This window comes from Alligator mississippiensis, chromosome 3, assembly GCF_030867095.1.
Source record: "Alligator mississippiensis isolate rAllMis1 chromosome 3, rAllMis1, whole genome shotgun sequence".
NCBI classification, from domain to species: domain Eukaryota; kingdom Metazoa; phylum Chordata; order Crocodylia; family Alligatoridae; genus Alligator; species Alligator mississippiensis.
In genome coordinates this window covers 91,229,693-91,250,988 of record NC_081826.1, presented here as the reverse complement: position 1 = coordinate 91,250,988, position 21,296 = coordinate 91,229,693, and the positions used below count along the sequence as shown (strand labels likewise).

General features: G+C 43.1%; 1 protein-coding gene and 1 long non-coding RNA gene across 8 annotated transcripts in view; one reads left to right on the top strand and one right to left on the bottom strand.

Moving 5' to 3' along the window:
- LOC109283879 (uncharacterized) overlaps window positions 1-15,053 on the bottom strand; it is a 44,713-nt gene extending 29,660 nt beyond the window's left edge. The window contains exon 1 of one of the 2 annotated variants that reach the window (XR_002091188.2): window positions 14,964-15,053. This is a non-coding gene — a long non-coding RNA (uncharacterized LOC109283879). The remainder of the gene's footprint in view (window positions 1-14,963) is intronic. The other variant, XR_002091189.2, reaches the window with a different exon arrangement.
- DLGAP1 (DLG associated protein 1) overlaps window positions 1-21,296 on the top strand; it is a 735,970-nt gene that overhangs the window by 624,855 nt on the left and 89,819 nt on the right. The window lies entirely within an intron of this gene.

Genomic DNA, 21,296 nt, shown 5'->3' with positions numbered 1-21,296 from the left:
TTTGACAAGTATTCTAAGAAAACTTCAGGTACTTGTCCATAAAGCTTGTCAATCTCTATCTCCACACACCTTTTTTGGGAAATTATTGCACTTCTGAGAGCGTTTGCTGGCAGCAATAAGTTTGAACAACTTTTTAGTGAAGACATTGTATCACTGTGGCTTAAGCAGTTAGAATGTTTTCAAGTAATGGTTTTATAGGTAGATAGCATGACTTTTCATTTCTGACCATTGCTGATTGATCTGTCTGTGGTTGTCATACTGTCCACATTCTGTCCTGTCAGCATAATCCTTTGTTTCACAAACACATCACATGCAGATATCCTAATTTGGGTTTTACAAGTCTTCTTCTAATTTGGTCTGTTCCCCCAAAACTAGAAAGCCCAAGGGCCCTGCAGTTCGGCACTATGACCTGGTGCTACCTTATCTTATGTTATGGAACAGTGTGGTACATGTCTTTAATTTCTCAGCCTGTGTGTCTGCTCACTGCTTGCCTGTATCAGACACAGTGGGCCTTGAAGAAACTTTACCACAGACAGGCTTTTTAGAATCAATTAACCCTTGCTCCAACCATGCACCATTATTCTAATTTACTTTACCTATGAGCCAGTTCCCCAAAACAAACCTCTAAATACCATTTTCTAACCATCAAGAAGAGAAAATAATTTCATTTTCCCAATCATATTTTATCTTCTCCTGCTTCATATGTATTCTTAATAATGATTGTTTATATTAGTATTCAAATATGAATGTGATTTTGAGATTTTTTAAATTAACAACAATAGTTCAAAATAATAATATCAAAATTCACACAACACTTTTCATCTTTAAAGCACCAAAAACATTAATCCTTTAAACAATTCTATGAACTAGGAAGATAAGGGATTTTTGCCTTGTTTCACAGCTGATGAAGTTGCAATAAGGTGGGAATTAGTTTCAGAGCTTTAATTTGAACATCCTGATTTCAGTCTGGTAAGCACTAACACCATTAGACTTCTCATTATACATGTTAAGTTACCTCTTCCTCATACTGGTTCAGAGGGTTTACTTTGGCTTCTTTTCTAATCCCTTTTCATTCCATCTCCTAGGGCCATTAATTTACATATTACTGTAAACATTTGGAATGGCATAAGAGGGCTATTTCCTTTCCTCTTCTAGGAGGAAATGTTCACATTTTCTGCAGTTTTGTATAGTTATAAGGGCTTGTCAGTGCTGTTCATCACTGCTGTTATCACAGGTTGCAGTCCTTGGTTTGTGAGTCTGTGTATGATTAGAGAGGGGGTTGAAGCCATTGGAGGACAGATTCCCCTGAACTTTGTGATTAAGGCATCCCTCCAGGATATCCTGTACCAGTGTAGCAGGCCCAGGAACCCTCAAGCTTTGTAGAAGTTCACATTCAACTTTGCAATTTAGGTCCTGTTCTCATTAAGATATAGAAATCTCAAATGAACTAGAAGTGACCTTGTTTCATTAATATTGTAGTTCAGCAGGATAAGTAGTGGTGCATAAGGGGAGCATGAGTCCTGGCTTCTAAGGGTGGGGACATTGGAATGGAGGTATTGGGGCACTGGATTGTAGGCAGGGAGTCCAGCAGCCAAGGGTTTTAACCCTCTCACCTACTTTCACAGCCACTGTTGAGCCTGGAACACAATTTGGCAGTGATTGAAAGGAGCAGACAAAAGGGTTAACTCCTTGGCTGCTGGCTACCCTCTTCTAGTCTATGCCTCCCTTCTACTCTGTGCTGGCCATGCCAACGCCTCTCCTTGCAACAGCAGCTATTTCCTGGGGTCCCAGAACACAAACAAACCAGGTACACTTCTGTTGTAGTTTCTTAGGTCCTCTGAAGAACACCTAAGCTTCTTACAAATAGACGATCAAACAGTACATAGTATGATGATGTGTAACTAAGGTTCATCTCTGATATATACCACAGCCAATCTACACCAGGGCTGCTGTCACAAGATAGCAGCAGACTAAGATCCTCTGACCTGCTTGGTTTGCTGAACCAGAGCAAAGGAAAGGAGAGAGCACTCATCCAGCTCTAATGAAAATCTAAGAGTGAGAGAACAAGGCCAGAAAAGTGGGCACTGCATAATATTCATAACTACAAGCTGAGCTAGGCTACAGAATAACTACTAGTTGTAACAGATCAATTAACTTTCACCTAGAGACAGGAACAGAAGGAATAAAAGACCACAAGACTGTACCTTAAAAACAAGCTTCTAGGTACCTGTTTGGAGTTTTGGAGAGTGGAGGACACAAACTGATTAGGGGTCAACAACGTTATATAGGACAGTTAGCTAACTGTTAGAACCTCTAGAATCTATATATCAGCCTGTCATCTAGACTGAAAAAATAACACATCATCATCTGCAATTGTCAGAAAGGAAAAAAAATCTTTGAACTATAGTAGTGGTGGTTGTAATCTCATTTTATAGTGGTGATAACGAATTCATAAGCAGATAATTTTCCTTTAAGGCATGGTTTTTGGTAAAGTAACTGCACTCTAAGTTTTCACATTCAAAATAATGCAGTAAGTACAAATGTCTAGAATAGTAGTGCTCAACCTGCTAGCCCACAGGCCAGATGAGTGGCTCAGAACTGGTCCACAAGGTAGATGGAGCCCTCAGTGCCAGGATCAGAGCCTGCAGTCCAGCACCACCCCCTCCCAGCTCTGCACAGAAGTGGGCCTGGTGCTTCCCCCTCCTGCCAAGACTGGGTCCTAGGGCCCTGGCACCACCCTCTCCCACCTTGATGCACCGGGATTGCGCCTGCAGACCCGGTGTCGCCCCCTCCCAGGCTTCCACACGAGGATTTAGCCACCACAGGGGAGTGATGCCACTCTTCACCTGCTACCAAATTTTCAGACCCATGGGCTTCAGGCAGTGAGGGCTAGGTTTGGCCTACAGGCCAGGGGTTGAGCACCCCTATTCTAGAATCATAACAGTACTGAAACCTAGATTACTCAATAGATTTTTCATGTAAGCTAACAAGTATCTAACTGGTAGGATGAGGGCCATATCATATCCCCCTATTCCAGTTTGTTATTGTCCAACAAAGGAGGAGAAGTTTGTTACTTTGGACATAGACTCCTTCAGAGTTTTCCATTCTGTGACCTACATCTTTCATATGCTACCTGCTTTCACAAAATCTTAATGCCCCGGTTCTTACAAGACAAATAGTGGATGTGCTATTATTTTCTTGACAACAAAAACTGTTAAATTGATTTAGCCAGCCACATATTGAATCCAAAACAATGTCATTCATTTTGAACATTCAAATTCTAGTGCTCAGAAAATTGTGCTCAGAAATTTATGATGTTCATAAATTCTAGTGCTCAGAAATTTATGATGAAAAAGTTTTAAAGAGCATAGGGGATTTTAGGAGGATTACCATACAGAAAAAGCATTGCTATTTGAGAAACAAACAAACAAAAATAACATAGTGTAAGTGGTATGACACAGAGACGTACAGAGATATGATCATTCCTATTAGGCTCTTGGCAATGGAAACTTCTGCCATTGAGTTATTTGTAAAACAATTTAGTGTGCCAGAGAGCTAGAAATTAATTGAAACTTTTAGAGCAGAACTCATTTTAACTTTTTCTTCTGTGACTTAACTTTATACAATAGCATTCAAAGTGATCAGAGATCAAGATGTTTACTTTTAGAAGTGAATTGACAGTAAGAAATTTATTTATGTATATATTCCTAGCTTGTGTATGTAAAAAACAAAAATACCCCAGATGTTTCAGGTAATATTAAAAGCTTCTCCATTAATAAAAGAATATCCAACTGAAAAAGTATTTGCACTGATCTTTGAAAGAACCGTCATTGATGGTCAAGCCAACAAATAATATGCCTATTTCTGGCAGTAGCTTCATCTTTAACATCTGAATTTTCTTTTTTCATGTGTATTTTTCTCAACTGATTGTTGCAAGCACCTGAAACATTAAATGGTAATAGACTGATTAATTTACCATTGTAATACTAGTAATTAAATAGGCATGTGCAAACTAGCATAATGAATTCTTCAAAGAGCAGGATTCTCCTCTGTTTCATTTTCCTACCTCTGCCAGCAGGTGCATTTTGAAAACAATTTGTAGATCAAATTCTATGCCAGGGGCTGCTGTCACAAGATAGCATGACATGTATAGATGAGGTGAAATTTTGTGATCGTTTCCAACAGCCAGTTGATAATTCTATATCCTTTTAATTCTGGAGAGCACCGCAGTGCATTAACTACTTGAACTGTTTGTAGTAGCTTGCATTTCCTTATGGGTATGAACAGGAATTTGTCCTGAGAGAAAGCCTTTTGTCCTGGGATAGTACAGACATATGTGTCCATTATCCCACTTTAAGTCTCCCTGAAAAATGCTGGATTAAATGCACTAATAACTTTTCCCAGGTTATCCTGTTGGGCATCTTTATGGTTACTGCAGTTCATTCCAGGGATAAGCCAATCCGGCCATGCATTTTCCCTACTGGTGAAGAAGCAGCCGGACAGCTTGGACGGGCAACATTTTTAAGGAACCTGGGGGTAAAAATAGACATCAAGCTTATCATGGACTTGATTGTCCTCAGCTTTGACTTGCATCAAAACTGAGGCAGATAAGAAGTGGGGGTGGGGGACAACAGTCATGCATCTTGAATGTTAATTAATTCCAGTCAGCCTCTTTTTGTCCTGGGAAAAAAGTGTTATCATGGCTACTTCACAGGTACTTAAAGTGGGACAATGGTTTTGTAGGCCTGTAGGATCCTAGAATAAAAGACTTTGTCCCAGAAGAAATCTGACATCTGTTTTTAGCTTGTGCTGCACCAGTTTTAATCCAGGTCACATCCCAGGACAATTCAACCTGGATCAGATGAGAGGTCTGTTTACAGCCTATGTCTATGCTGGGTCCCCAGGGAGTAAATGGTGTTGTTAGGTGCATCAGACAGAGAATGCTGCCATTTCCATAATGTTTAATCGATTCGCCTATTTTATTTCTATCTGATTTCTCTGTTTTTTACATATCTGTAAATTTGGGGCTAATTTTCCTCAGTACCTATCTTTCTCTTTGTAATATTTAATGAAAATTGGTCTTTCAGCTGAACTCAAGTGAAGTGGTCTTTCAACTGAACTCGAGTTAGCCTCCTTTAGAAGTTGCCCTGACAGCATCATGGCAAAAAGTAACAGTATTTTTTATTCACACATAGACCTTTTATAATTAGCAAACTTTTTGTATAATTAAGCAAATCCAGGGAACACATTAATAATTATTTTGACAAGAGAACTCTTTAGAAAGCAAGATGATTTTGTCATCAGTATTGCTGTCAGTCAGCTTTTAAATGTAAAATGGTGCTCACTTTCAGCTGTGCATGTATTTGGGGTGGCATATACACTTGTCATCTGTCCCTGGTGTAGTAGTCATATATAATATGTAGTCAGAGAAAATGCTGTTCACTTTGCATTACATAAATTATCTGGCAACATTTTGTAGTGCTGTGCATGCTGAAATAACAATCGCAGCCAAACACCAGAGGGAGTTGTAGTTCCACTGAAAAATAGCAAAAGGAAAGCCATAGGTTCTGGTATTTTAGAGGATTCACTCAGTGTCTGTGATGGAAGAAAATATTTGTGTTGATGGAGCACTACTAATGACAACACTCTTGACTAGAGAATGACAGAAGTTACATTTTGCTTGGGCCTGTTGTTTAGTGTTCTAGTCGTTAGCTATTATTTACATAGTTGATTTTGATTTTATTTCTCTAGTTATGACTTCTTATTGTCTTATAGCGTTAAAACAGTATTGCAGTAATATAGGTACTGACACTTCAGTGACCACAGCCAGAAACAAGATAATCTTTTTTGTTTATTTAAATAAGATTTTTGTTGAACAATTTGACTGAATCCTTCCTTTCTATATAATGGTGCCCTCCACATCTCCAAATATTTATATGCATACCCTACACCTGACCTTAATTAATTATAAGTTAATTGGACGTTAATATTTCCATATTATATTCTAAGTGCTTATTCTCTCTCTCTCTCTCTCTCTCTCACACACACGCACACACACACACACTTTTCCTTTACATTAACACAGATATAGGTCCAGATAGTTTTTCATGTATCCACACGTGGAGCTCTTTCCTTGCCAGCGGGTGCCCTTGCACCACTCTTCCACATAAAACAAGATCCTTGCTGTTTCCAGGATATACATTGGCCCTAGAAGTGTTGGTCTGTTTGGCTATCACTCCCAGATTCTCTGCTGATTTTCAAAGTAGTTAGGCGATGGTACCACTAGGCCCCACTTGCCAGCTCACCCCCAAAGCTGAGACCACACAAGGGCTAGCTTTGTTGTTTCTAATGAAGTGAACTTAAGTTCATGAAAGCTTGTGCTTTAGATCTTAGTTAATCTATAAGGTTAATTTTTACCCTAACTTTTTTGTTGTACTGGAAGGCAGCCTACTCATGCCAGAGGATTTCTGAGTTGACCAGATCAAGGAAAAATGAAGTATTGGCCTCTCTGTATTTCAGGTTGGTCAGTGTAACCGATGATTTTCCAGTGTAGTTGAAGGAGATGTAAAGCACACTGTCCTAAGATGAGTCTGTATTTATTTACAAGTTTCCCTCATTTTATGCTGTACATGAGTTCCTGGAAAATGGCTCATAACTTGAATTCTCATAAAGGGAACCCACTTTAGAATGTAACAAATAGGGATACGTTCCAAAATCTCGACTGAACTGACCCCCAGACCCATTTCTACCACTTTTACAAGACAGTTTTGGTACTCACCATCAGCAGACAGTACATGCAAGCACAGGGCACTATCATCATGGGGATGGCAACTCCAGAAACACATGTCGCAGACAATGAGTGAGGAGCACAGATCCACAACAGAGACTATATTTTGGTGTGCATCCTTCCCACAATGCACCACACAAAGCAGCTGACTGCAGGCTTCCATCACACCAATCGCATAAGAGTGAATTTACTTCTCATATAATTAATTCTGTATATAAAAAGGGTCATTGCATAAGAGTGAATTTGCACATACAGAATCCGCATAAAACGAGGGAAACCTGTATTAGAAAGAAGTTTCAGTTCACAAATTGATTTAACTACCAGCAATGTACATACCACCAGGATCTGATGCAGGGCTCCTGGTAGTTAAATTTGGACTTACAAGGCAATTGCATAAGGATAGATTCTTTCTGCCCTTGTCCCATATGAAATTGCTGCTTTTACACTGACTTTTCATCATTTATGTTATTTACAAGGTACTTAGCATCCCAGAGCCATAAAACTGAGTTTCATCTACAAAATCAAAATAGTGCGTTTTCAAAGGTAAGACCTCAAACTGCAGTTCTAGTCTGAAAATGGTATTCTGTAAAAATAGCATTATGGGGTTTGTTTGTTGTCTCTCAATGGTTTTCATAACTTTACTCCTTTTGCAAGAACCAAGATAATTTTCCCAATAACTAGCACTGCTATTCCAGGCATCCAACCTAATGTCTGAAAATCAATCTGTATTCCCTCTGGTTCACATATCATCACTAGAAATAAAAATTCTGCACTGGAGCTTTATTAACAATCTTATTGGGGTTGTGTGTAATAAAATATAACCTAGCTTGATCTCTTTTTCAGCTCTAGAGAGCAGTAGTTAGCCATGTTAGTCCAAAGTCAGGCAAAAAACAGGACAGGAGTAGCACCTAGGACTAAGGGGTTCAAAAAGGCATAAGCGTTCACAGGTGGCAACTATCTGCTGTCTGCCAAAATACACTGTCACTTACAAAAGCTTATAGCTCTCTAAACCTGCTAGTCTCCAAGGTGCTACTGCATCTTCTGTCGCTTTCAGTCCTAATGTCAGTAATCGGTACATACAGTATTGCCAACCCCAGCCTGTCAAAAATCATGGGACAAACCTTAAAAATCAAGAGATTTGGAGGCTAAATCATGAGATGGTATTTTTGAAGTGTGTGTTGGGGGAAGTTATTGAAGGTATGGGGGGCTATGAGTGTGTGTGTGGGGAGTTTGGAGCCCAGGGAGGGGGGATCCCCAGTATGCAGGGTACTGTGGGTCAGGAGTGAGGGGCAGCAGCAGGGCGAGAGGGGTGGGCACCTATGCATGCACCCCCAGGGGAAGCATAGGGGACATGTACCCCCAGGATTGTGCTCGGGGCAGAGGCAGGCTGCCTGCTGCAGGCTGGGGCTCTGTGCCCTGCTGCCTTTGTCCTGGGAGGCGTGCAACGCCACCAGGTGGGCAGGGGACACAGCACAGCCAGCACACAGCTTCTGGGGCAAAGCCAGCAGGGCACAGAGCCCCGAGCCCACAGGAGGCAGCCTGCCTCCACCCTGGGCACAAATCAGGGGGGCATCTGCCCCCCATTCCTCCCCCAAGGGGGCATGCAGTGGCATGGAGCCACACCCCACCCCTGCACTCCTGGACAAGTTACCTGTGGCTATGTTGCATGACTCACCCTGGCCCCAGGGCCACATTCACCCCAGCCCCTGCCCCACTCCCTCCCTCACCATGGGGGCCTTGATCTGCACCCCCCTTCCCTCTCCCCCTGACCCTTCCCCTCCACAGACTTACTGAACAGTACACTGCTCTACATGGGCCAGAAGGGAAAAAAAAACAAGATTTGATGTCTCTGTCCAGAAATCATGAGTTAGAGTTAAGTTGGTCTGGAAGTCAGGAGTCTTGCAGTTGTTTCGCAAGAGTTGGCATTCCTGCAGGTAGATCTTAGTCATGTCATTAAAATGAGTAGGTAAAGTTTTACTTCACACAAACTCTGGTGGCAGAGCTGTACTACTGCCCAGTGCATCTGCAGGTGCTGGATAGAGGAATGACCTTCAGGGCGTGTTAGCTGCAAAATAAGCAGGGGTAACTCTGACGAATAAGCTTAGTTGTGGACCAAGCCATAGCAGCACCACCAGAATGTGGTGGGGACAGCATATGATAACACTTTTCCTCCTGAAAAGTCACATCCATCCTTTGACGATGCTGTGACATGGCGAGTCCAGGTCGCCACTATAATAAGCTTGCCCAGCCCCCAGCCATGGGTCTACAAATCCTCAGGAGGTGGAGCAGGAGGAAGATGTTAGAATCTCAATGGCTGCGAAGGTGAATGAAGCCTGCAATGCAATGAGATCGCCAATGTCTTAGTCTCCTTGCCATTGGATCAAGGTCCCGTTCTGTCAAGAACCGTGTAGAATCTGATGTGCAGCAGCTTCTCCACAATAAAAGGAATCATGTACAGGCATCTTCCATGTAAAAGGCTTTTCCCATAATTTTTCAAGCCCTTTGGTGACCAGCTAGTGACAACAGGAGCAGGATTATAAGGTCTGGAAGCTCCTAGCCTTAAACTGGCATGAAGGCAGCAGTTACAAAAAGGTCATCTAGCACTTGGACAAGGCAAGAGTGTGATTAAGCAGCTGTAACTGCAGCTGAGTAACCCTCTTCAGATCCACTCTGCTCACCCCACATGGGGAGGAGGCTAGAAAAGATGTTCTTCATCAAGCAGATGAAGAACAACAAGGCATCTGGAGTTGATGAAATCCCCACAAAAATCTTCAAATGGGGGCAGAGGAGCTCACATCATAGCTCCATGCCTTCATCAAGGATTTTGAATGATTAGGAAATCCCAGATGACCTCGGAGACACCGTGTTTGTGACGATATCCAAGAAAGGAGACAAGTCCAACTTTGGAAATTACACAGGGATCATTTTGCTGTCCACCACTGGAAAGATCTTTGTGAAAACCCTCCTGACCTGTCTCCTTCCACTTGCTGAAGAGCTCCTCTCTCCCAGAATCTCAGTGTGGGTTTAAGCCATCAAAAGGCAAAAGTGACATGATCTTCCCAGGTTTCCAACTGCAGGAAAAGTGCCAGGAACAACATAAACCTTTCTGTATAGCCTTCTTTGACCTCATGAAAGCCTTCAACTCTGTCAGCAAAAAAGCAGCAAAGTACAGATGCCCACTGAAATTCATCCCCATTCTTTCCCTGCTCCAGGACAGAATGCAAGAGCGGCATCATAGCTCCAACACTCTTCTTGATATTCCTTACTATAATGCTATATCTGACCACCAACAAGCTTCCAGTTGGAGTGGAGCTAAATTATGGAATAGATGGTACACTGTTTAATCTCAGAGAACTCTGAGCAAAAACCAAGTCCACTTGACCTCAGTCATCAAGCTCCAATAGGCTGGTGATGCTGTAGTCTGTACTGACTCAGAAGCAGATCTTCAGGCACTCATTGATGTCTTTACTGAGGCATACAAGAAAATGGAACTCTTAACATTCAGAAGACTAAGATCTTCCATCAGCAAGCTCTTCATGAGCAGTCCCCCACTCTGGTAATTCAGATTCACAGTGAGACTCTGGAGAACACTGAGTTTTTCCTGTACCTCAGAAGCCATCTCTCACAGAAGGGTGACATCAACAGAGAAATCCAACATCACTTCAAATATGCAAGTGCAGCTTTTGGACACCTAAGGAAATGGGTGTTCTAAGATTGCCACATTAGATCCAAAACCAAGCTCATGGTTTGTCAAGCAGTTGTAACCTCCATCTTAATGTATAGAGTCAAGACATAGATACTTGAGGGAGACACACCTCAAGACACTGGAGAAGTACCATCGATAATACCTGCAGAAGATCCTTCCAATGAGAAGGCAGATGCACCTACATTCGCGTCCTCTCACAAGCAAACACCATGAGCATCAAGCTGATGATCATCCAATATCAACTTTTCTGTGCCAGCCACATCATCTGGATACCTGACTCCAAACTCCTGAAGCAAGTTTTATTATCCCAGCTCAGTAAAGGCATATGCTCAAGAGGAGGGCAAAGAAAGCTCTTCAAGGAAATTCTCAAGGCCAGCTTGAAAAAAATGCAACACTGACATCAATTCATGAGAGACTATTGCCCAGGACTGCCCCACATATAGGAAGAGCCTTCTGCAAGGATCTCAGTACTGTGAAACCTCACAATGACAACAGGAGACAGAAAAGTGGGAGCAGCAGAAACAATATGTCACGGACTAAATCAAGAATCTGGAACTACCCACCCCACACAGAAACATGTGCCTAAGTTGCAACAGAGTCTGTCAATCTTGGATCCGCCTCATCAGCCATATTAGGACCCACAGATAGGGCAGGCTTGGAAGACAATCACCCTTGACTGGGAGGGACTGCCAAAGAGATCTTAGTTTTGTCATTAAAATGAGTAGGTAAGGTTTTTAAATCACATTTCCAAGCTCTGAGCTGGATTTGGACCCACTTAGTCAAATGGAATAGTACCTTAGGGCATTTATAAATGTGCTGGGGGGGGGTGCTTTAATTAGCACAGCTCTGAGAGCCACGCTAATTAAAAGCGCCTGGAGCATCACATGTATCAGAGGCGGATTAAGATTCATAGGGGCCCTGGGCAAACAGAAAATTGGAGGCCCCCCACACTCCATTATAAATACAAATGTATCAAAAAGCATTAATAAATAGACTCATTAAATGTTGACATGGTATATTAATAAATAAAGCACAACACGCAAAGTCAAGATTAAGTACTCAGTTTTGCTCCACGCACAACTGAATAAAACAACTGCCTTAGGGAAATTACTCAGGTGCATGGGATCACCATAAACATAATAACACAAAAGCATCCCGGTGCTTCAAAACTGTGGTGGGGTGCTTGAACTAAAGTTTGGTAAATGAGCTTTAGTTCAAGTGTTGCCACCACCATTTTTAAGCGTGGGGACACTGACATATGAGAGACCATGGCACTTTAATTACAGCAGTTCTCAGAGCCGCTGTAATTTAAGCGCCACCCCCGACACCCAAAGCACATGTAAAAGTGTCGAGGGGCAGTTGCCTGAGCCTGTCCAGCAGGGCAGAGGAGGAAGGTGTGAGCCATCCTGGCTGCCCAGGGCTGGGTGGTCTCTGAGCCAGGCTCTCAGCATGACCTGCGACCCGACCCATCTGCGTGTCTGCTTCTGTGTGTGTCTGCCCCTCGCTCCCAAGCCACGGCCCCACCCCCAGGCCTAATGTTGCCCCTCATTCCTGACCCATAGCACCCCACATCCTGCCAGAGTGTGCGGGGACCCCCTCCCTCCCCAGGCTCCAACCCCCTCTCACACACCCACGGCTCCCCCCACACACCTTCACAAATAACTCCCCCATACACACAGTTCAAAAAATAACCTCTGATGATATACATACCAAATCTCTTGATTTTTAAGAGTTTGTCTAATGATTTTTGAGAGGGTGGGGTTGGCAATACTGCATGGATTTTATGCCCCCCCTCCCTCCCTCCCTTGGTTTACATCTGATACCTGCAGGTAAACAACCTCCTATATTTGCATTCCTGCAGAACAGGTTTCTAAAGACTGGCTTTTTCATACCTGAGGGATTTCTGACCATCTTTCATATCTCTCACCATTTTTTATTTCTTTTATTTTTTTTTGCCTGAGAGAGGATGTGGGTGTCCAAAAGCTTGCAAATAACAACTTTTTTGCAACTATTTAGTTAGTTTAATGAAAGTTATCACATCTACCCAAAGACTCCAGCTACAGGTCAGCATTCCCCACCTCCATCCCTACCTGTTTCTCACCCATTGTCTGGTGTCATTTTTATTGACTGACAAGGTTTTTTGTGAAAATCTGATATCTTTTATTAGACCAACTAAATAGTTGGAAAAATTTTTCTTAGTAAGCTTTTGGGTTTAAAAACCTTTCGCCAGCCTCAGGAAGCACCTGCAGTTGGTGTACAGTCTTCCTAGATAGAATGAATAGTAAAGAGACCAGAGGCTGGTCTGCATGCAAGAAAGGCAGTCAGTGATGATGTAAATTGAGGAGTCAGTGGGTGAGAGACAGGCTGGGGGAGGGGGAAGGGGGATGAATGTAGCAGGTAAATAGTGTAGAGGTACCTGGGGAGTCAGATGCCAGGCAGGTTATAGTGCGTCATAAATCCAATGTCTGTATTTAGTCCACAGTTTTTTGTATCCAGGAGGTCAATTAAGTGAAGGTCATAGGCTCGTCTGTCAATAGCTGTGCCTATGGTCTGGAATAAGTGTTGGTTATTAGAAGTGAAATTGCTGTGTGTGAGGATGAAGTGTATAAAGTCAGTAGTATCTTTGTGTCTGTACTCGGAGTTGTCGTCTTGCTCTTGTAGGTATGTAAGGCAGGCTTGGATGCCATTCTAGTGTGGGATGTTGGTATATAAGCTGATAATATCCATGGTGGATAGGAAGGTGTTACTGGAAGGTGGTCTATGTTTTTAAATTTTTCACTTTTAATAACCAACACTTCCTCCAGACGATGGGAACAGCTATGGGCACCAAAATAGCCCCACAGTGTGCCAACGTTTTTATGAGCCACCTGGAAGAAGAATTTGTCAAGGACTGCACCAGCAAACCCTTGCTATACTTAAGATATATCCATGATGTCTTCATCATTTGGACTGAAAACCAGCAATCTCTGAGTTCCATTAGAAATTCAACAGTCATCACCCTTCCATCCGACTATCTCTTGAGTACTCCAGAACATTTCCTTTTTAGACACGATGATCAGTATCCAGAATGGTAAAATACAGACCATGTTACACAAGAAACCCATAGACCAACATACATAGCTGCACAGAACCAGCAATCACCCTAAACACACCAAGAAAGTTGTGCTTTACAGCCAAGCCCTCAGATACCACTGGATGTGCACTGAGAAAAACTCCCAGGATTGCCACCTCAAAAATCTTAAAAAGGCTTTCACGCAATAAAGACACTCCCCCAGAAAGATAGATCGTATGTTTGAAAGAGCCACCTAGATACCACATGAAGAATTGCTGCAGTACAGGAGGAAGAGCCTCACAAATCACACACCGCTGGTTATGACATATCACCCCTCCCTCAAACCTATACAGAAAATCCTCAAACAATTGCAACCCATACTAGGAGATGCAATTCTTAAAGACATCTTCCCAGAACCACCCATCCTAGCCTTTAAACAAGCACCAAACCTCACTAACCTCATCACCAGAAGCAAACTTCCTGCGGCCCAAAACGCACTGAATGGATCCAGACCATGCTATGACAAGAAATACAAAGTCTGCCAACACATCTCCACCACCCCCACAATTACTACACCCCACAACAGAGCCATCAGCATTCCTGGATCTTACAGCTGCACCTCCAGAAATGTAATATATCTCATCCAATGCACCAAATGCCCTGATGGAAAACGCAAAGGAGACCAAACAACAACTGCGCACCAGAATGAATGCACACCGGAAATCTATTCAAGACAGGAATACCCAATTACTGGTGGGACCACATGTCTCACAAGAAAACCACTCTCTCTCCAGTCTCTCAGTTCTGATCCTCGAAGAGAATTTACAAAACACTTTTTCAGATGTACACTTTTTAAAAACACAGAACCCTAAAGTTAGGCTTTAAAGACTTTGGGTAAGTGGCCCAAAGATTTTTCAAGTATGCTAAGCACCCCATCACTTAGGAGCCTATCTTCAGATATGGAGATTTTAAAATAATTTGCCCAGCTGCTTGGAGTTGTACTAGTATTTTGCTTGGAGGTCTCTGCAGTGTTGCCTTTGCTCCAGGGGCCCTACACCTTGCCTAGCAGGGCAGGGAGGGGACACAGAGCCCAGGCAAAGGCAGCAGGCACAGACCTGAGCAAACAGTGTGCAGCCTGCCTCTGCCCTGTAATCTGGGGGGCACTTGCCCCCGCATGCCTCCCCTGGCCCAGGGTGCATGCAGTAACAGGGAGATGCCCCTCCTTCCATCCCCATCCCCCCCTCCCCTAGACAAGCTGCCTGCCCGCACCTCTGCCTTGCTCCCTGCCCCAGGCATGCACTGCCCTGGGTGGGGCTGGGCAGCACTATGGCCCCAGCCCCTGCTGCCCTGGCTCCAGTGTCAGCCCCCTCCCTCACCGTGGGGGCTTCCACACCCCATTTTCCCTACCTCAAACTTACCTCCAGGCTGTAAGTGGGCTGGGCAGCTCTGCTGAGCTGCTCTGCTCCCTGCTTTCTCCTCTCTGTCAGCCAAGCAGGCTCCTGGTCAACAGTGCCTGCAGCCAGCCTACATATGCAAATATGCATGCTGCCCTCACTGCCTGCCTCTCCCTCCCAGGGCCCCTATTTCCTGAAGGGCCCTGGGCTACTGCCCACCTGAGCCAGATATTAATCAGCCTATGACATGTACCAGTATCTCCATCCTGCATGGCTCTTTGAATTAAAGCTTGTTGAACAAGCTTTAGTTTAAAGTGCCCCACCACCATTTGTCAGTGCAGGGACACTGATACACATGACACTGGAGTCTGCTGGAGCTCCAAATCGAGCTTGCTCCAAAATGCTGGAATTACAGTGCATCAAAGCAGGCTGCCTGCATGTGTATAAGTGCCCTTAGTCTACAAATAATCCCACTAAAATCATATGAATAAGGCTGGGAGAATCTGGCTGCCTGCCTTGACTAAACTCAGAATGCCCCTTGTCTCTCACTCTATGACAATAATGTATATTCCCCTCAATTTTTTACATTCTCATATACAACCTAGGGAACTATTGTTCTGACAAAAGTACTATAATACAGATATATAACTAGCTTCCAAATTGTACTCAGAGAGCACAGTGGTTCATTGTCAGAGTAGAAAGCCTACAAAGCGGAGTTCCTCAGCTATCTGTTCTTGGGTACTAGTCAATATTTTTATTAATAACCTTAATAGAGAGTCCATATATAACATTTGCAGATGATATTAAGCCAGGTGGGGTTGCCCCATTAGGCTCCGTCAACAAGTATCGCATATCAATATTTTGTCAAAGATCGGCTGGTAAGTTGTTATTATATCCATGACAAGATCTTATTAGTTTCCTTTATACGATGTTTGTACAAGGTTTTCTTTTAGAAAAGCTACATTAGAATCAGGTCAGGATTAGCTGTCTCTTTTCTGCTTAGGGCAGTTAGATTTTGGGTTACTGAATGAAACAATTTTCAAGTTACGTGAGAGCAGCCGAAGAGATAGTTCCATTTTGTTCCTGCCACATCCAACCTAATCTTTCATACTTTGGAAACTGGGTCTGTATTCAGGTCATAGCAGGGCATGTCTAGTAACCTGTGCAACACTTAAATAAATTGTCTCCTAGGCAATAAATCTATATGAGTCCAATTTACCACCTCACACAGGGGACAGGAGTTTTTCCCCCTCTGTCTCTGATGTGGACTGGTTGAAAGAACAAAGCACAGACAGTGCATGAAAATATAAATAAGCATAAGTAACTCTTTTACATCAAGATAAAAGGCAGTTCAATAAGGATCTGCATTTCACTTCATTTTTTTGCCTTCCCTTTTCCTTTAAAACAACATACAGAACACCCACTGTTAAGAAGTTAGTGCATGCTTCACATTAAAGCTTGCTCAGAGCCAAGCCTGTACTTGATAATTTTTGTATTTTGTAGGCAGAGGATTATCTTAAGAGGGGAGAATAACCCAAGCCTGAGGCTTCTTGTATATACAAATGTATATTTCTGGGCTAGCAGCTCCTTGCCTGACCTCAGAAAAACATGATAAAACACAGCACTAGCAAATGAGCCAATTGAGCTCTTTGAACTGATAACCATGCCATGTCTTGTGATGTGGTTTGCCTGGAAATACATTTGTTTCGTTTGAAAATACCAAATAACAAAATGACATCAATACTAGTGTGCATGTAACATGACTGTTTTATTTCTTAAAATGGTTGCAGGTGTGTGTGGGAAGGCTACAAAACATGGAGCTATGGAAATGGGCAGATTTGGCAGATGAGGCAGGGTCCTATATAAGCACCAGCATCTTTCTCATGCATACCGTTTGGTCACATTTCAGAGTGGCATTAAATGCATTAAAAAAGAAGTGAACAATATAACAGGAGCAATGCATATGGGTTTAGGAATAGCTTTTATTGCTCATTATGTAGATTTGCCTCAGATGGATGTCAGCCATGAACTAAACCTATGGAACTGTCACTTGTCTGAAGGAGGCTCACGCTGGGTTGTCCTGGTTTGTGGTTTATTAAAGGCTGCCAGGTGCTGTAATCGACCACTAGATATTCTATTCATCTCAGACCTGATGCCCAGATTCAAGAAAACATCTTTGTTCAAGATACCACTGTTTTGTGTTAGCATGGGCTTAAACAAGTTTGGTTATTTCCAAAACAGGTCGCAGGTCTTTTATACTTCATGAAGCTTTGTAAAGACTTCAAGAAGGTCGCATATTTCTTTATTACAAAATATTTTTAAAGGAAGTATTCTTTAATATTTCAAGCTAAATTGCCAACAAGATACTGGCATTTGAGTTATGAGGCCTATACCAACCTATACACATTTACAATTTTTCTTAATTTACAGATGTATGGTACTCTCTCTATTAGTCCAGTATTATAATCATCATCATCACCACCATCATCTGAGTCCTAAGGCCCCTCTACACATGCAGGTAAAGGCACAATGGGATCTAATGCACAATCCATACAGTCATGTCTCCTGCCATGCCACATGTGAATCACAGGAAACACGAATGTGGGATCACACATTAGATCCCATTGTGCCTTATTGCCAGTGCAGGGGGGAGCTGAATCCAGGGGTTCCCAGCTGTGGAGGCACCCCATGTAGTCCTGCAGCTGGAAGATGCAGCAACTGCTATCTTCTAGCCCTGGGGGGCAATGTGGAGCCCACCACAACTGGCAGATCACAGCAGCTGTGGTCAGCCAGCCCCAGGGATGCGTGGAGCCATGCAGCGGCTGGGAGATGGCAGCAGCTGCAGTCTCCTAGTCCCGGGAGTGCATAGTGCACTCCCACAACTGGGAGATTGCAGTAGCTGAGATGTCCCAGCCACGTGGGTACTCCATGCACCCCCAGGGCTGAGATTGCAGCCGGACCCCATGGCTGCTGGGACCCATGTGCAACATGTGCAAGTTAAAGCCAGGCAGCAACCAGCTATAAAGTTATTACACTTTGTTGAGGTCTAACTTTATAGTTGGTTGGAACTTTTAGTGGCGTGATAAGTACTTTACATGTGTAACTGGTCTCAGTTAATTGCACACTTAACCAGTTAAATGTGCAATACCTGTAACATGTAGAGGAAGCCTTAGAGTGAAAAAGGGTTTACTACTGTGTTTTTCCACTTGATCAGCAGAGTTACCTCTTGTTATATTAGCATTAAGTTCTTCTAAACCCTGATGACAGTTTTATAGCTCATGTGTTTATTACAGATGACAAATTAAAACAAGTTTCTGTGCAACAGAAAATCTCTTTTTCACATCTCTTAAAATGAAAGTGTCAACTGTTTTTTTCAAGCAGTTTTCTTTTTAACAAACTTTTAACAAATCTGGAACCCATCATTTCTTTACCAGCCCCTTTGGTCCTTTTCTGTTTGCCAAATATCTTAGTTTAAAATGTTTGGAGTTCGTAAGTTTCTTCCTTCTCTTTATGTCCCTCACTCCATACTTACCAGTAAGGTTTTCAGTAGATGAATAATTCCAGGAAACTGAAGCAAGGAGGGGAATACACGCATTACATTTTGGTATGATCAGCTTGTACACCACCCAGGGTGCCAGCATGGTTTACCCACTTTTTTGGACTTCTTCCCACTAGCCTACTCTTTGGTTTCCTTGGGCTCTTCCCCTTCTGTACTCCGGCCTGCCGTGACTTGATGGAATCGGTAGATGGGGAAAGGCCTTTCACGGGTGAGGAGACTCTCAGGCGTCAGGTCCATATCTGGGCTGGGGCCATTCTGGCCTCAGCCCAATTTTACTCTAGCTGTGCCTACTGACCTGCTCAATTTTACTCTAGCTGTGCCTACAGAGCCCACTATTGAAGGCTGCAAGCTTTAGATGTAGCTGGCATGTTGCAAGCTTGAGGGTCTCCTGCCATATATCATGTCACCACCTTTCATCTGGCTTCTTCCTGCTAGGCCCAGAGTTAACCACCCAGTCTCTGTTCTCTGCCTTCCCAATCATGTTTGAGGTCTGGAGTACCTCACACCCATCTCTTTTCCAAGGTCTCTGCCTCCCCTACAGCCACAGTTCAGACTACTGGATTGAGGATCACCCACAGCCCTGGTTGTCAACTCAACTCAAAACAAAAATGATCTGCCTCAAGTTTGTCTCGCCCTGGGGCAGCACTCTCCAAGCCAAAACCAAAAGAATAAACAAGTTCTGGAACTTTTCTGGTTCCCAACACAACATTGCCAGTCTTCTCCGCCCAGCTGCCACCCAGAGCCACTTCTCCCTGGTTCTGAGGTCAGTTCCTCTGCCTCTCTGCAGGGAAGCTCCTTCCCCTGGGACTCCTATAGCCAGACTGCCTCTCTGACCTGAGGCTTGAGTTTATAACAGGTGATTCGGGTCACCTAACTCTTCTACTTCTGTCCTTGGGTCACCAGGGGCTGACTGCACCTGAACCCAGCAGCTATCTTGTTTCAAAATCCTCAGCCTGCTAGTGGGCAAATGTGTGCTAGTGGGCAGTGCAAGTAATGCACTGGGGGAGGGAGGGGAGCGGGGTGTAAGGAGAGAGCATGTGAGAGCAACAGGGCATAAAGGGGGAAGGACTACCCCCAAGGCAGTCAGGGGGACACCCCAAAGGGATAGGACAACCCCATAGGCCCTAGTGGAGGGCAAGTGAGGGAGTGAAAGGAAAGAAAGAGTGGGGGAAGCCCAAGCATACTTGCTCCTCTAGTAACATCATAGGGGCCCCTGTACACTCATAGGGGCCCCCGTACACAGCTGCCCTCATGCTAAATCCACATCAGGTGACACAACTGTGAAGTATCTAGTCATTTTAGTTGGGAAGCCAAAGTCTTCTGGGTGTGATACTATCCACATCACTCCTTCACTGGTGTGCCTTAACCACAACATCCCTATAGGCTGTTAGGCTGAGGTAGAACTTTTGACTTTTTGATTATTTGTACCAAAATAATAATAATTTAATTGTATGTTGATGCTGGAGAAGAAAATGTGCTTATATCCCTGTATGTATTTGTGTGTTTGTAGTTTATGAAATAATGTTTAAGTATTTAGATGCATGGACATCATGGTCACGAGTGAAGTAGCTTGTTAGATTTGATAACAATGAGCGTCATGTTATCATGTCAGCATGGATAGATTCTAAATATGAGCTCCATTAATTACACTAGGATAACCCTGCAGGTAAGTCCATGTGGAGGAGTCAGGAAGTGTCACAAGTGTTAAAATTCAAAACAAACAACATACTTTGAGTCAGAATCTATTCTCAGGCGCATGCACATAGATTCAGCTGAACTCGGTGGGAGCTGATTACACATAGCAGGAGGTAGAATTTGGCCTTGTGATTTCAAAACATGCTGCTCCTATTTTGCAGCTTGGGGTTCTGCTTTTGTAGTTATATTGTCAGCAAGATCTTCACCTGAATTCATTGCTTTATTGAAAACAGCAGTTACTGAAAGCAGAGAGCTGTTAATTTAATGAAAAATGCTGGAGCGCATAGGAGAATTTCTCAGGTATCCACATTGTAGCCGTATTGGTCTAGAGGAATAGGCAATCAGTAGAGACTCATAGTAGAGATATTTTTATTAGACCAACAAGATTTTTGCAAAAAAAATTCTTTAATTGCAAGCTTTCAGGCACAAACACCCTTCATCAGGCATTGGAGAAAAGATTGTAAAAGTTCTCCTGAGTAGAAATGAAAGTTCATATTTCATAGGATTTCACAGAGGAGTCAATAGATGAAAATCTCCTCTGGGCAGTCCGTTCATAGCTGGTATAGAGCCTCTCACCTCCTGTGAGTATCTGTGATGATGCAAATTACCTTGAACCAAAGGCATGAGCAGGATCTCAGGTTTCAGGTGGCCACAGTTGCTTCCTGCTTGGGAAAATATGAAGATTTCATTAAAAAAATTGGCTAAAATTCAATCATTTTTGGTCAGATTTTTCTGCAGAGCTGTATTGACCATCAAGTGTACTTAGAACTAGATAGGCTGTTAATATAGATGTACAACTTCATACATGGATATCTGTATCTTTAAGGCTAGGGACAGAAGTTACACATAAAGTGGTTTAAGTGATCAGAAACTGGTTTAAACCTATAACAGAAGTTCAGTGCACATAAACCAGTTTAAAAATGGCTGAAATGGGTTTAAGATGCACCTGGTTTAATGTAGTATCAGGCTTAACTACTTTAGGTCAAACCAATTTATGGAACTTCTATCCCAGATCCCTTCCTGGTTCAAGTTAAATCAGTCCTGCAGCATCCCAGCATGCTTTTCAGCCCTGAGCTGGGCTATGCTATGCTGTCTGCTTGAGT